At 46.8% G+C, this 13,411-nt stretch overlaps 1 protein-coding gene across 2 annotated transcripts in view; it reads right to left on the reverse strand.

Annotated features, from left to right (window-relative positions):
* Positions 1-6,564: 6,564 nt before the first annotated feature.
* CDH16 (cadherin 16) overlaps positions 6,565-13,411 on the reverse strand; it is a 128,397-nt gene continuing 121,550 nt past the window's right edge. For both annotated transcript variants that reach the window (XR_012727322.1, XM_075326208.1), the window contains exon 18: positions 6,565-7,099. The gene's annotated coding sequence lies outside the window, so the exon portion shown is untranslated. The remainder of the gene's footprint in view (positions 7,100-13,411) is intronic.

Consider the following 13,411-nt stretch of genomic DNA (forward strand, 5'->3'; position numbering starts at 1 on the left):
CACACACACACACACACACACAAATCAGATCACACTCACACACACCTCACACATCACATCGCATCCACATACTCACAACATCCTGGGATATCGCTTGCTTCTCGGCGGCGGTACTGTGCTGTGAGCTTCCAGGACCTGACGGAGGATCACATGGCCAGAAGCATGTGATATCCCCGGATGTTGTGAGTATCAGCGCGTATGTGCAATATCGTCAGTGTCTGTGTGTGTGAGTGTATGCGATCGGGTGTGTGTGAGTGTATGCGATCGGGTGTGTGTGTGAGTGTATGCGATCGGGTGTGTGTGAGTGTATGCGATCGGGTGTGTGTGTGAGTGTATGCGATCGGGTGTGTGTGAGTGTATGTGATCGGGTGTGTGTGTGAGTGTATGCGATCGGGTGTGTGTGTGTGAGTGTATGCGATCGGGTGTGTGTGTGAGTGGATGCGATCGGGTGTGTGTGTGAGTGTATGCGATCGGGTGTGTGTGTGAGTGTATGCGATCGGGTGTGTGTGTGAGTGGATGCGATCGGTTGTGTGTGTGAGTGGATGCGATCGGTTGTGTGTGTGAGTGGATGCGATCGGTTGTGTGTGTGAGTGGATGCGATCGGTTGTGTGGGTGAGTGGATGCGATCGGTTGTGTGGGTGAGTGTCGGCAGAGGAGCACGGCGTGCTGGAGGAGGCTGGGAGCAGAGAGGCTGATCTTGGGGAAGGCTGGGAGGGGGGGGCTGATGCTGAGGGAGGCTGGAAGGAGAGAGGCTGAGCAAACGTGCTCCATCCGCCATACTGCGCACTCCCCATCGTGCTGCATCCCCCATGCTGCGCACTCCCAAACGTGGTCCATCCGCCATGCTGCGCACTCCCAAACGTGGTCCATCCGCCATGCTGCGCACTCCCAAACGTGGTCCATCCGCCATGCTGCGCACTCCCAAACGTGCTCCATCCGCCATGCTGCGCACTCCCAAACGTGCTCCATCCGCCATACTGCGCACTCCCCATCGTGCACCATCCGGCATGCTGCGCACTCCTAAGCGGATGGAGCATGATGGGGGGTGCGCAGCATGGCGGATGGAGCACGTTTGGGAGTGCGCAGCATGGCGGATGGAGCACGTTTCGGAGTGCGCAGCATGACGGATGGAGCACGTTTGGGAGTGCGCAGCATGACGGATGGAGCATGTTTGGGAGTGCGCAGCATGCCGGATGGTGCACGATGGGGAGTGCGCAGTATGGCGGATGGAGCACGTTTGGGAGTGCGCAGTATGGCGGTTGGAGCACGTTTCGGAGTGCGCAGCATGGCGGATGGAGCACGTTTGGGAGTGCGCAGCATGGCGGATGGACCACGTTTGGGAGCGCGCAGCATAGCGGATGGAGCACGTTTGGGAGTGCGCAGCATGGCGGATGGAGCACGTTTGGAAGTGCGCAGCATGGCGGATGGAGCACGTTTGGGAGTGCGCAGCATGGCGGATGGAGCACGTTTGGGAGTGCGCAGCATGCCGGATGGTGCACGATGGGGAGTGCGCAGTATGGCGGATGGAGCACGTTTGGGAGTGCGCAGCATGGCGGATGGAGCACGTTTGGGAGTGCGCAGCATGGCGGATGGACCACGTTTGGGAGTGCGCAGCATGGCGGATGGAGCACGTTTGGGAGTGCGCAGCATGGCGGATGGAGCACGTTTGGGAGTGCGCAGCATGGCGGGTGGAGCACGTTTGGGAGTGCGCAGCATGGCGGATGGAGCATGATAGGGGGTGCGCAGCATGGCGGATGGAGCACGTTTGGGAGTGCGCAGCATGGCGGATGGAGCACGTTTGGGAGTGTGCAGCATGGCGGATAGAGCACGATGGGGAGTGCACAGTATGGCGGATGGAGCACGTTTGGGAGTGCGCAGTATGGCGGATGGAGCACGTTTCGGAGTGCGCAGCATGGCGGATGGAGCACGTTTGGGAGTGCGCAGCATGGCGGATGGACCACGTTTGGGAGCGCGCAGCATGGCGGATGGAGCACGTTTGGGAGTGCGCAGCATGGCGGATGGAGCACGTTTGGAAGTGCGCAGCATGGCGGATGGAGCACGTTTGAGAGTGCGCAGCATGGCGGATGGAGCACGTTTGGGAGTGCGCAGCATGCCGGATGGTGCACGATGGGGAGTGCGCAGTATGGCGGATGGAGCACGTTTGGGAGTGCGCAGCATGGCGGATGGAGCACGTTTGGGAGTGCGCAGCATGGCGGATGGACCACGTTTGGGAGTGCGCAGCATGGCGGATGGAGCACGTTTGGGAGTGCGCAGCATGGCGGATGCAGCACGTTTGGGAGTGCGCAGCATGGCGGGTGGAGCACGTTTGGGAGTGCGCAGCATGGCGGATGGAGCATGATAGGGGGTGCGCAGCATGGCGGATGGAGCACGTTTGGGAGTGCGCAGCATGGCGGATGGAGCACGTTTGGGAGTGTGCAGCATGGCGGATAGAGCACGATGGGGAGTGCGCAGCATGGGGGATGGAGCACGATGGGAGGTGCACACCTCCCCCCAACACACACACACACACACACGCACTGCACAACACACACACACTAGGAATCACAAACAACGCCCTACACAGACACCCACACACACAGACAACGCTGCACACACAAATATACGCACATACTGCACAACACACACATTGCTCAAAACATACCTCCCCCCAAAACACACCACACCCACACAAACCGCACAACACACACACACAACGCTACAGACACACAGCGCTCCACAAACAACGCAACACACGCAACACACATACAACACCGCTCTCACCCCCCGCGACACTCAGAACATGTACAGCGCCCTACACAAACACTTCGTAACTACACACAACAACATCTATATATATAACAAAAATCATACATGAACTACACAATACGTAAATTCTAGAATACCCGATGCGTAGAATCGGGCCACCTTCTAGTATATATATATATATATATATATATATATATAAATATTCCTAAAATAATTCCAAATTAAAAAAAATAAATTTGGTAGCATCATTTTCCTGAAATTTTTCTGTGGGAGTCTTTTATTTATTTATATGTAGTTTTTATTCGTATTATTTTGGGGTACATGTAACATTTTTATTTTTTATGGCCTTTTTTTATTGCTTTCTTTTTTTTTTCTGTGCCAGTAATAAAACAAAAAACAGGAATTTTTGTTTTGCTACATATAGTATACGAGTTGCTAAATGTTATATTTTGATCTGATTTTTATTGTAGCTGCCACAGTGCATATGTTTAGTTATAGAGTTTTTGTTATTTTTTTTTTTTTTTTTTACAGAAAAAAAATGCTGGGATTGAACATTTTAAAAATTTAGGCGGCACAACGGACAGCACTAGGCGGCACAACGGACAGCGCTAGGCGGCACAACGGGCAGCACAGAGAGCACTAGGTGGCAGCACAGGGAGCACTAGGTGGCAGCACAGGGAGCACTAGGTGGCAGCACAGGGAGCACTAGGTGGCAGCACAGGGAGCACTAGGTGGCAGCACAAAGAGCACTAGGTGGCAGCACAAAGAACACTGACAGTGACAGCACAAAGAGCACTGACAGTGACAGCACAGAGAGCACTGACAGTGACAGCACAAAGAGCACTGACAGTGACAGCACAGAGAGCACTAGGTGGCAGCACAGAGAGCACTAGGTGGCAGCACAGAGAGCACTAGGTGGCAGCACAGAGAGCACTAGGTGGCAGCACAGAGAGCACTAGGTGGCAGCACAAAGAGCACTAGGTGGCAGCACAAAGAGCACTAGGTGGCAGCACAAAGAACACTAGGTGGCAGCACAAAGAGCACTGACAGTGACAGCACTAAAAGGCAGCATGGAGAGCATTAGGTGACAGCACTAGGAGGCAGCAGGGAGAGCACGATGTGGCAGCACTGACAGCACTAGGAGGCTGCACAGATTACACACCACTGAGGGGTTACACACAGTACTGGGGGGTACACAGCACTTGGGGCTACACACAGTACTAGGGGGTACACAGCACTGGATGGGGGGGCAGCGATGGGTTGCATACTCACAGTACAAGGGGAGGAGGAGGAGTTACATAGCACAGGTCCGGGAGGCATGTACAGCAGGAAGGCATGTACAGCAGGAAGGCATCTGCTGCACCTCTTCTGCTGTGACTGGAGCACAGCGCGCTGTTTACCCCGCCCTCAAGGTAAACCCTCAGCATGCGAGCACAGTCCCGGGTTCAGTCTAGAATGTATGGGTTGTAGTCAGGTCCCGAAAAGAGCCCGTACATTCTAGTACGGGCTGCAATCAGGATCTGTAAATACATTTTAGCATCTACCCATAACACACTAGGATTTTAAAGGGCCGGCGGCTGGAAAAAGCGCAAGTGCCGCTCGAGCACTGGGGTAGCCTGGAATGTGCCCGGGGGCCACATTAAATGTCATGCGTATGCGGCCCGCGGGCCGGAGGTTCCCCACCCCTGGTCTAATTGATGCCGGCAATTCCGGGCGGCTGCAGGCTGATATTTTTAGGGTAATAACGTGGAGCTCCCCATCCTAAGAATACCAGCCATCAGCCGTGTGGCTTTACCCTGGCTGGTATCAAAATTGGGGGGGGGACCGCACGCTGTTTTTTTTTTTTTGTTTTTTTTTTTTATTATTATTATTATTTATTTATTTAACTTCATGATATAGACTCGCCCACCGGCGGCTGTAATTGGTTGCAGGGAGACAGCTGTCACTCATTGTGGGGGCGTGTCTGACTGCAACCAATCATAGGCGCTGGTGGGCGGGGAAAGCAGGGAATACGAGATTGAATAATGAGCGGCCGGCTTTTTCAAAAGAGGAGAAGCTGCCGGAGCAGTGTGAACGCCGTGCAGCGCCGCGCCCGTGATCGGGGATCAGTGAGTATGAGAGGGGGGGGAGGAAGAGACCGACATGGACAGAGAGAGAGAGATAGAGAGACCGACTGACAGAGATAGACCGACATTGTGAGACCTCACTCATTTCCAGTGTTTTCTGAAACATGCGATAAATGTATTTAGAAAAACGGATGACACTAGGATGGTGTGTGTGCGCCATCCGTGTGACATGTGTTTATTTACCCGCTCCCTTAGCGTTGCATTGAAGAGACTCGCACGAGAAACTCTCCAAAACGCAGCATGCTGCGATTTATTTATTTATTTTTTTCTCAGTCCGATTTGGACTGAAAAAAAAATAGGAGATGGGAGCTGCCTCATTGATTAACATGGGGCCGATGCAATGCGAGAATTTCTCGCATTGCACTCGTGTGAGTTAATCGCAAGTGAGAAGCCGGCCTGAGGGAGAGCAGATGGTCAGCTTTTTTTCTCATCCTGGTTCTGGATGAACAAAAAGTCGCAGCATGCTGCAATTGTCAGCGAGAGATGTGTCACATCGGGCTGCACTCAGATGACATCCAAGTGCAATGCAATATGTCTCATCAGGTGACAATGGGGGAGATTAATCCCGACCCCTCCTCCGCAGCTGTGACCTGATCACAGGATCAGATCACAGTTGCATGACACTCGGCTCTCGCATCGGATGTCATACGATCGTCTGAATCTAGATAAAGTCTTTGGAGCCTCATTTTTATGCTTTATAGACTCACATTATGACAGCTCACACATAAATCTCAATGTGATCCAAAGAGTCAGAATTGCAGTCACGTGACCCAGAAGATGACCGGATTGGTGCTGGAAACCGAAGAAGACATTGATCGCGAAGTATGTTATTGCATATATGCTGCAAAATATACACTTACACAGAATTAGGGCATACAATCTTCATGGGAGTGCATCTTTAATAAGTAATAAAAAGTATACAGATGGTAACCTGTGTGTGAGCTGTGATTTTTGCACACCCATTGATTATAATGGGTGAGTCTGGTCTGAAATAGGGATTAAAGTCGTGTATGAAGCAATTTTTTTTCCCCCTATGCAGACCATCAGTCCAGGATCAGACATACCATTGTGCAACTGTATAGCCACACAAGCTCAAAGTAGGCGGAATTGGGAACTGTGATGAGAAAACAGCCTGCAAAGGGCTCAAAAACGGCTGTGGCCCTTTTCTGTCTGGTTCCCTCCTGCATTGGTCCATATGTAAAAACTTTCATGTGAACGACCACATTGACTTACATTGGTCAGTGTGCTCTCAATACACTACCCACTTAACACACAGACTGATGATACATTCGTCCGAACAAGCCCTTATGTCGGGTTCAAATAATTGTATTGGAAAGTGGGCATAAGCACAATTGTTGTAGACATGATGTGACTTGGCATAACGTGCATTATTCGGGTCTGTAAAACGGAAAGTGTGCACATTTTTTTTCATTTAGACTATTGGTCCACGTGGAAAATCGACCATGTGCACTTGCTGGCTATAATGCGTCCATGTACTGTCCGTGGCACACACAGACGGCACTCACACCGATTATATGCTCTGAACAAGTCTGGAGAAACTTGACATTTTTGTATATTTTTTTTTTTTTTTTTTTTTTTTTTAAAGCATATGAGAAAATCACTGATGAAACATAATAATAACTGACACACTTACCAAATTGTTATGAAATTGGGCCATTTTTTTGCATCGAAGAAAAATTACTGATGTGTGAATGAGGTCTAAGACCTTGAGATGATTCCATGTGTGTATATAATATATTTGTGTGTTATTTGCATTTGCCCTTTCCAGCTCCAGCCCTTATGCTGTATGTGCAGATAATACTATACATGACAGTGAGCACGGGTGACTACATATTTTCCATGTCATTTGGCTGTGCACATATCTCAATGGGTAAGAGTGAATTAGGTTATATTTAGCCTGCGACATATTGCCCTGCTATAAACAGCGAGCCTTTCTAATCACAGCCACGCTGCTCATTGAACTTTCTAAGTCTGTGCTCCAAAAATAGCCAGCAGGTCAATACCTCCCAACCGAAGCGCGGCTATTAACAGGCCCCACTTAGCCCGCAGAGTCTTCTCATTGTTCGCTTTTTTTTATTTTATTTTTTTTTGTTTTATTGCTCGAGGTGTTGACTGCCGCCTCTTATATGCCAGGCCGATAGATCTACAGGCGGCTTTGTTGTTCCAGGGAAGGCTGTGTGTCAAATCTGTCAAAATCCAAACGCAAATGGAACTCAATCAATACAACAAACACGCTTTCAGCTGCCATAAAACAGAACAGTAAACTGCAATTGTTAAACAAAAGCAAAAGGGACGAGAGGATATTATTTTTTTCCCCCAGTATTTTCCACAAACAAAAGAGAGATGAGGTTATTAATTAAATTCTTGTGAATTATTAATGAATAATGCAGCATGAAGATATACAGTTCTTTTTATTGCAGTGTGGTCGCTGCTTTATTGTAGCCCTACTCTTGGCTTTTTAGTTTTGTAGACGCTGCGTATGGATCTGCGTATCTGCCTAACGGTTGTGTAGTGGCCAGTAACTTGTCATTGCTGTTCCTTTTGGCAGTAAGCAGAGAGAAATACCTAATAATTGGAAGTGTAATGAAATATAAAACAGGTGAAATAAGTATTGAACACGTCACCAATTTTAAAAGTAAATATATTTCTATAGGTGCTATCGACATGAAAGTCTCACCAGATGTCAGTAATAACCTATCCAATCCATAGAGGCAAAGAAATCAAACCATAGATGTCCATAAAATACTGTATTTTCCGGATTATAAAACGCACTTCTCCCCCAAAAACTGGGGGTAAAAGGGGGTGCGTCTTATACTCAATGTATGGCTTGCCGGAACGGCAGTGGTGGAGCGGGGTCACAGCAGGCAGGGTCGGCATTACTGAGGGCTCAGAGGAGAGGGTGTTGCTACAGTGGAGCAACTCAAGAGGGTCGGCCATGCAGCGGGCACCATTGATCTGACATTGGACTTGTAGACTCCACTAAATCGCCTGCAGTTGAAGAACTTCAAGAAAATTGCTGCGGAGGCGGCGCATCTGCAGATTGATGCGATGGACTTCAAGAAAAGGCCTATCTGCACACGTGCCGCCTCCGCGGCCATTTTCTTGAAGTCAATCTTATCAACCGTGGGCGATTCAATGGCACCCGTAGTCCGCCGACAGATCAATGGTGCCTGCCACGACACCCCTGAGCCCGCAGTATCGCCGACCCTCCATCCACTAACCCTCCTGAGATATTATAAGACGCACTAGGATTGTAATACGGACCCTCATTTTAACATTAAAAACTATTTTTTCCTATCATCCTCTTCTAACTTTGGGGTGCGTCTTATTAAAGAAAAAATACAGTATGTGTAATAATAAGCAATGACACAGGGAAAAAATATTGAACACATTACTGAAATGTATTTAATACTTTGTACAAAAAATCTTTGTTGGTGATGAAGCTTCCAGATGTCTCGTTTATGGAGAAACTATTCGCCTGTATATACACTGTGTGAAGAATTATTAGGCAAATGAGTATTTTGATCACATGATGCTTTTTATACATGTCGTCCTACTCCAAGCTGTATAGGCTGAGAGCCAACTACCAATTAAGTAAATCAGGTGATGTGCATCTCTGTAATGAGGAGGGGTGCGGTGTAATGACATCAACACCCTATATAAGGGGTGCTTCATTATTAGGCAACTTCCTTTCCTTTGGCAAAATGGGTCAGAAGAGAGATTTGACAGGCTCTGAAAAGTCCACAATTGTGAGATGTCTTGCAGAAAGACGCAGCAGTCTTGAAATTGCCAAACTTTGGAAGTGTGATCACCGAACAATCAAGCGTTTCATGGCAAATAGCCAACAGGGTTGCAAGAAGCATGCTGGGGAAAAAAGGAGCAAAATAACGGCCCATGAATTGAGGAAAATCAAGCGTGAAGCTGCCAAGATGCCATTTGCCACCAGTTTGACCATATTTCAGAGCTGCAACGTTACTGGAGTATCAAAAAGCACAAGGTGCGCCATACTCCGGGATATGGCCAAGGTAAGGAAGGCTGAAAAATCACCACCTCGGAACAAGAAACAGAAGATAAAACCTCAAGACTGGGCCAAGAAATATCTGAAGACTGATTTTTTTTCAAAGGTTTTCTGGACTGATGAAATGAGTGACTCTTGATGGGCCAGATGGATGGGCCAGAGGCTGGATCAGTAAAGGGCAGAGAGCTCCACTCCGACTCAGACTCCAGCAAGGTGGAGGTGGGGCACTGGTATGGCCTGGGATCAGCAAAGATCAGCTTGTGGGACCTTTTCGGGTTGAGGATGGAGTGAAGCTCAACTCCCAGACCTACTGCCTGTTTCTGGAAGACAACTTCTTCAAGCAGTGGTACAGGAAGAAGTCGCTATCGTTCAAGAAACACATGATTTTCATGTAGGACAATGCTCCATCACATGCATCCAACTACTCCACAGCGTGGCTGGCCAGTAAAGGTCTAAAAGAGGAAAAAATGACATAACCCCCTTGTTCACCTGATTTGAACCCCATAGAGAACCTGTGGTCCCTCATAAAATGTGAGATCTACAGGGAGCGAAAACAGTCCACCTCTGGGAACAGTGTCTGGAGGCTGTGGTGGTTGCTGCACGCAATGTGGATCGTAAACAGATCAAGCAATGACAGAATCTATGGATGGTCGCTGCTGAGTGTCATCAGAAAGAAAGGGGGCTATATTGGGCAATTTTTTGGGGTTTTGTTTTTGCATGTAAGAAATGTTTATTTCTAAATTTTGTGCAGTTATATTGGTTTACCTGGTGACAATAAACAAGTGAGATGGGAATAGATTTGTTTTTTATTAAGTTGCCTAATAAGTAATAGTCACCTGCACAAACAACCAGATCTAAAAAAAAAAAAACCACTCCAACTGCCAAAAATATTAAGCTTTGAAATTTATGAGTCTTTTGGGTTGATCGAGACCATACAGTCATGGCCAAAAGTTTTGAGAATGACACCAAAATTATATTTTCCCATGATCTGTTGCCCTCTGGTGTTTAATTGTGTTTGTCTGATGTTTACATCACATACAGAAATATAATTGCAATCATATTATGAGACCAAAAGGTTCTATTGACAGAATGAGTTAATGCAGCAAGTCAATATTTGCAGTGCTGACCCTTCTTCTTCAGGACCTCTGCAATTCTCCCTGGCATGCTCTCAATCAACTTCTGGAGCAAATCCTGACTGATCGCTGTCCATTCTTGCATAAGCAACACTTGCATTTTGCCAGAATTTGTTGGCGTTTGTTTGTCCACCCGTCTCTTGATTGCCCACAAGTTCTCAATGGGATTAAGATCTGGGGAGTTTCCAGGCCATGGACCCAAAATCTCTATGTTTTGTTCCATGAGCCATTTAGTGATCACCTTTGCTTTATGGCAAGGTGCTCCATCATGCTGGAAAAGGCATTGTTGGGCGCCAAACTGCTCTTGGACAGTTGGGAGAAGTTGCTCTTGGAGGACATTCTGGTGCATTCTTTATTCATGGCTGTGTTTTTAGGCAAGACTGTGAGTGGTGCGATCCCCTTGGCTGAGAAGCAACCCCACACATGAATGGTTTCAGGATGCTTAACAGTTGGCATGAGACAAGACTGGTGGTAGCGCTCACCTCTTTCTTCTCCTAATAAGCTGTTTTCCAGATGTCCCAAACAATCAAAGGGGATTCATCTGAGAAAATGCCTTTCCCCCAGTCCTCAGGAGTCACTCCCTGCACCTTTTGTAGAATATCAGTCGGTCCCTGATGTTTTTTCTGGAGAGAAGTGGCTTCTTTGCTGCCCTCCTTGAAAACAGGCATTGCTCAAGCAGTCTCCGCCTCACAGTGTGTGCAGAAGCCCTCACACCAGCCTGCTGCCATTGCTGCGCTAGCTCGGCACTGCTGGTAGTCCCATCCCGCAGCTGAAACAGGTTTAAGATACGGTCCTGGCGTTTGCTGGTCCTTCTTGGGCGCCCTGGAGCCTTTTTGGCAACAATGGAAGCGCTCTCCTTGAAGTTCTTGATGATGCGATAGATTGTTGACTGAGGTGCAATCTTTGTAGCTGCGATACTCTTCCCTGTTAGGTCATTTTTGTGCAGAGCAATGATGGCTGCACGTGTTTCTTTAGAGATAACCATGGTTAACTGAAGAGAAACAATGATACCAAGCACCAGCCTCCTTTTAAAGTGTCCAGTGGAGTCAATCTTACTTAATCATGACTGATCGCCAGCCCTGTCCTCATCAACACCCACACCTGTGTTAATGGAACAATCACTAAAACAATGTTAGCTGCTCCTTTTAAGGCAGGAATGCAATGATGCTGAAATGTGTTTTGGGGGTTAAAGTTCTTTTTCTTAGCCAATATTGACTTTGCAAGTAATTGCTGTTAAGCTGATCACTCTTTATGACATTCTGGAGTATATGCAAATTGCCATTAGAAAAACTGAAGCAGTAGACTTTGTAAAAATTAATATTTGTAGCATTCTGAAAACTTTTGGCCATGACTGTAGTTGTTTATCAATAATAAAAAAAAAAATCCTGTAAAATACAACTTGCCTAATAATTCTGCACACGGTGTATATCTGCATCTCAGGCTCCATCCGTTCATTCTCGATAGCTCCACATGACATTTCATTTGTTGCAAGTTTTAAGGACTTGAGCACACGGAACTTTTTTCCTCCTTGATAAGTCATTCTTTACTGCTGGGTTACACCAGGTTTACGCATATATTGGCCAGGCCACTGTCAGCACCAGGATAATGTGCACAGCTGCCATGACCAACTTGATTTCAGTTTCCCATGGCATTAAGGTCAAATATTCTGTGTTCTTACGAAGGCAAAGGTAGGTTAGAAACTGGATTTTATTTTATTTTTGTCACTGAAGTGTTATTCATTTTTGTATTTTAGATGCATTCACAGAATGAAAATATATAGTGATAGCAAAAAGAAAACACTTGAGACCGTGTTCAGATCTGCATCGAAACCGAAGTCACAGATTTTGTCAAAATGATGGAAAGACACCAAGTGTAAGTTGATTGTGTCTATTAAGTAATAGTGGTGACTGTTATGTGGCGGATCAACTGTTGCATTTCTTGGTGATATTACACTGATACTTGAAAGTTTGTGAACCCTACAGAATATTGCATATTATGCATAAATTAAACCTAAAAATACAACAGATTTTCACACGAGTCCTAAAAGTAGATAAATAAGCCAATCAAACAAATGCATAATAAATATTAGACTTTAAAATGATTGCGGAAAATGATCTGCTATTGCATGTCTGAGTGCAGAAGTACAGTGGGTACGGAAAGTATTCAGACCCCTTCACATTTTTCACTCTTTGCTTCATTGCAGCCATTTGGTAAATTCAAAAGTTTATATTTTTCTCATTAATGTACACTCTGCCCCCTATCCCCCATCTTGAGAGAAAAAAAAAACAAATGTAGACATTTTTGAAAATGTATTAAACAAGAGAAACTGAAATATCCCATGGTCATAAGTATTCAGCCCCTTTTCTCAGACACTCATATTTAAGTCACATGCTGTCCATTTCCTTATGATCCTTCTTGAGTTGGTTCTACTCCTTCATTGGAGACCAGCTGTGTGTAATTAAACTGATAGGTGTGCACCTTTCCAAATCAATTCCTATCTATATAAGACCTCACAGTGCATGTCAGACCAAATGAGAATTAGGAGGTCAAAGGAGCTCCGAGACAGAATTGTGGCAAGGCACAGATCTGGCCAAGGTTACAAAAGAATTTCTGCAGTACTCTAGGTTCCATAATCCTTAGATGGAAGAAGTTTGGGACCACCAGAACTCTTCCTAGACCTGGCCGTCCAGCCAAACTGAGCAATTTTGGGAGAAGAGCCTTGGTGAGAAACGTAAAGAAGAACCCCAAGATCACTGTGGCTGAGCTCCAAAGATGCAGTAGTGAGATGGGAGAAAGTTCCACTAAGTGAACTATCACTGCTGCCCTCCACCAGTCGGGCCTTTATGGTAGAGTGGCCTGACGGAAGCCTCTCCTCAGTGCAAGACATATGAAAGCCCTCATAGAGTTTGCAAAAAAAAAAACACATTAAGGACTCCCAGACTATGAAAAATAAGATTCTCTGGTCTGATGAGACAGAGAGAACACTTTGGTGATAATTCTAAGCGGTATGTGTGGAGAAAACCAGGCACTGCTCATCACCTGCCAAATACAATCCCCACAGTGAAACATGGTGGTAGCAGTATCATGCTATGGGGGCAGGGACAGGATGACTGGTTGCAATTGAAGGAAAGATGAATGCAGCCACGTACAGAGATATCCTGGAAGAAAACCTCTTCCAGAGTGCTCTGGACCTCAGACTTGGCTGAAGGTTCACCTTCCAACAAGACAATGACCCTAAGCACACAGCTAAAATAACAAAGGAGTGGATTCAGAACAACTCTGTGACCATTCTTGCCAGCCAGAGCCCTGACCTAAACCGAATTGAACATCTTTGGAGAGACCTGAAA

Source organism: Anomaloglossus baeobatrachus, chromosome 10 (assembly GCF_048569485.1).
Source record: "Anomaloglossus baeobatrachus isolate aAnoBae1 chromosome 10, aAnoBae1.hap1, whole genome shotgun sequence".
NCBI lineage: Eukaryota > Metazoa > Chordata > Amphibia > Anura > Aromobatidae > Anomaloglossus > Anomaloglossus baeobatrachus.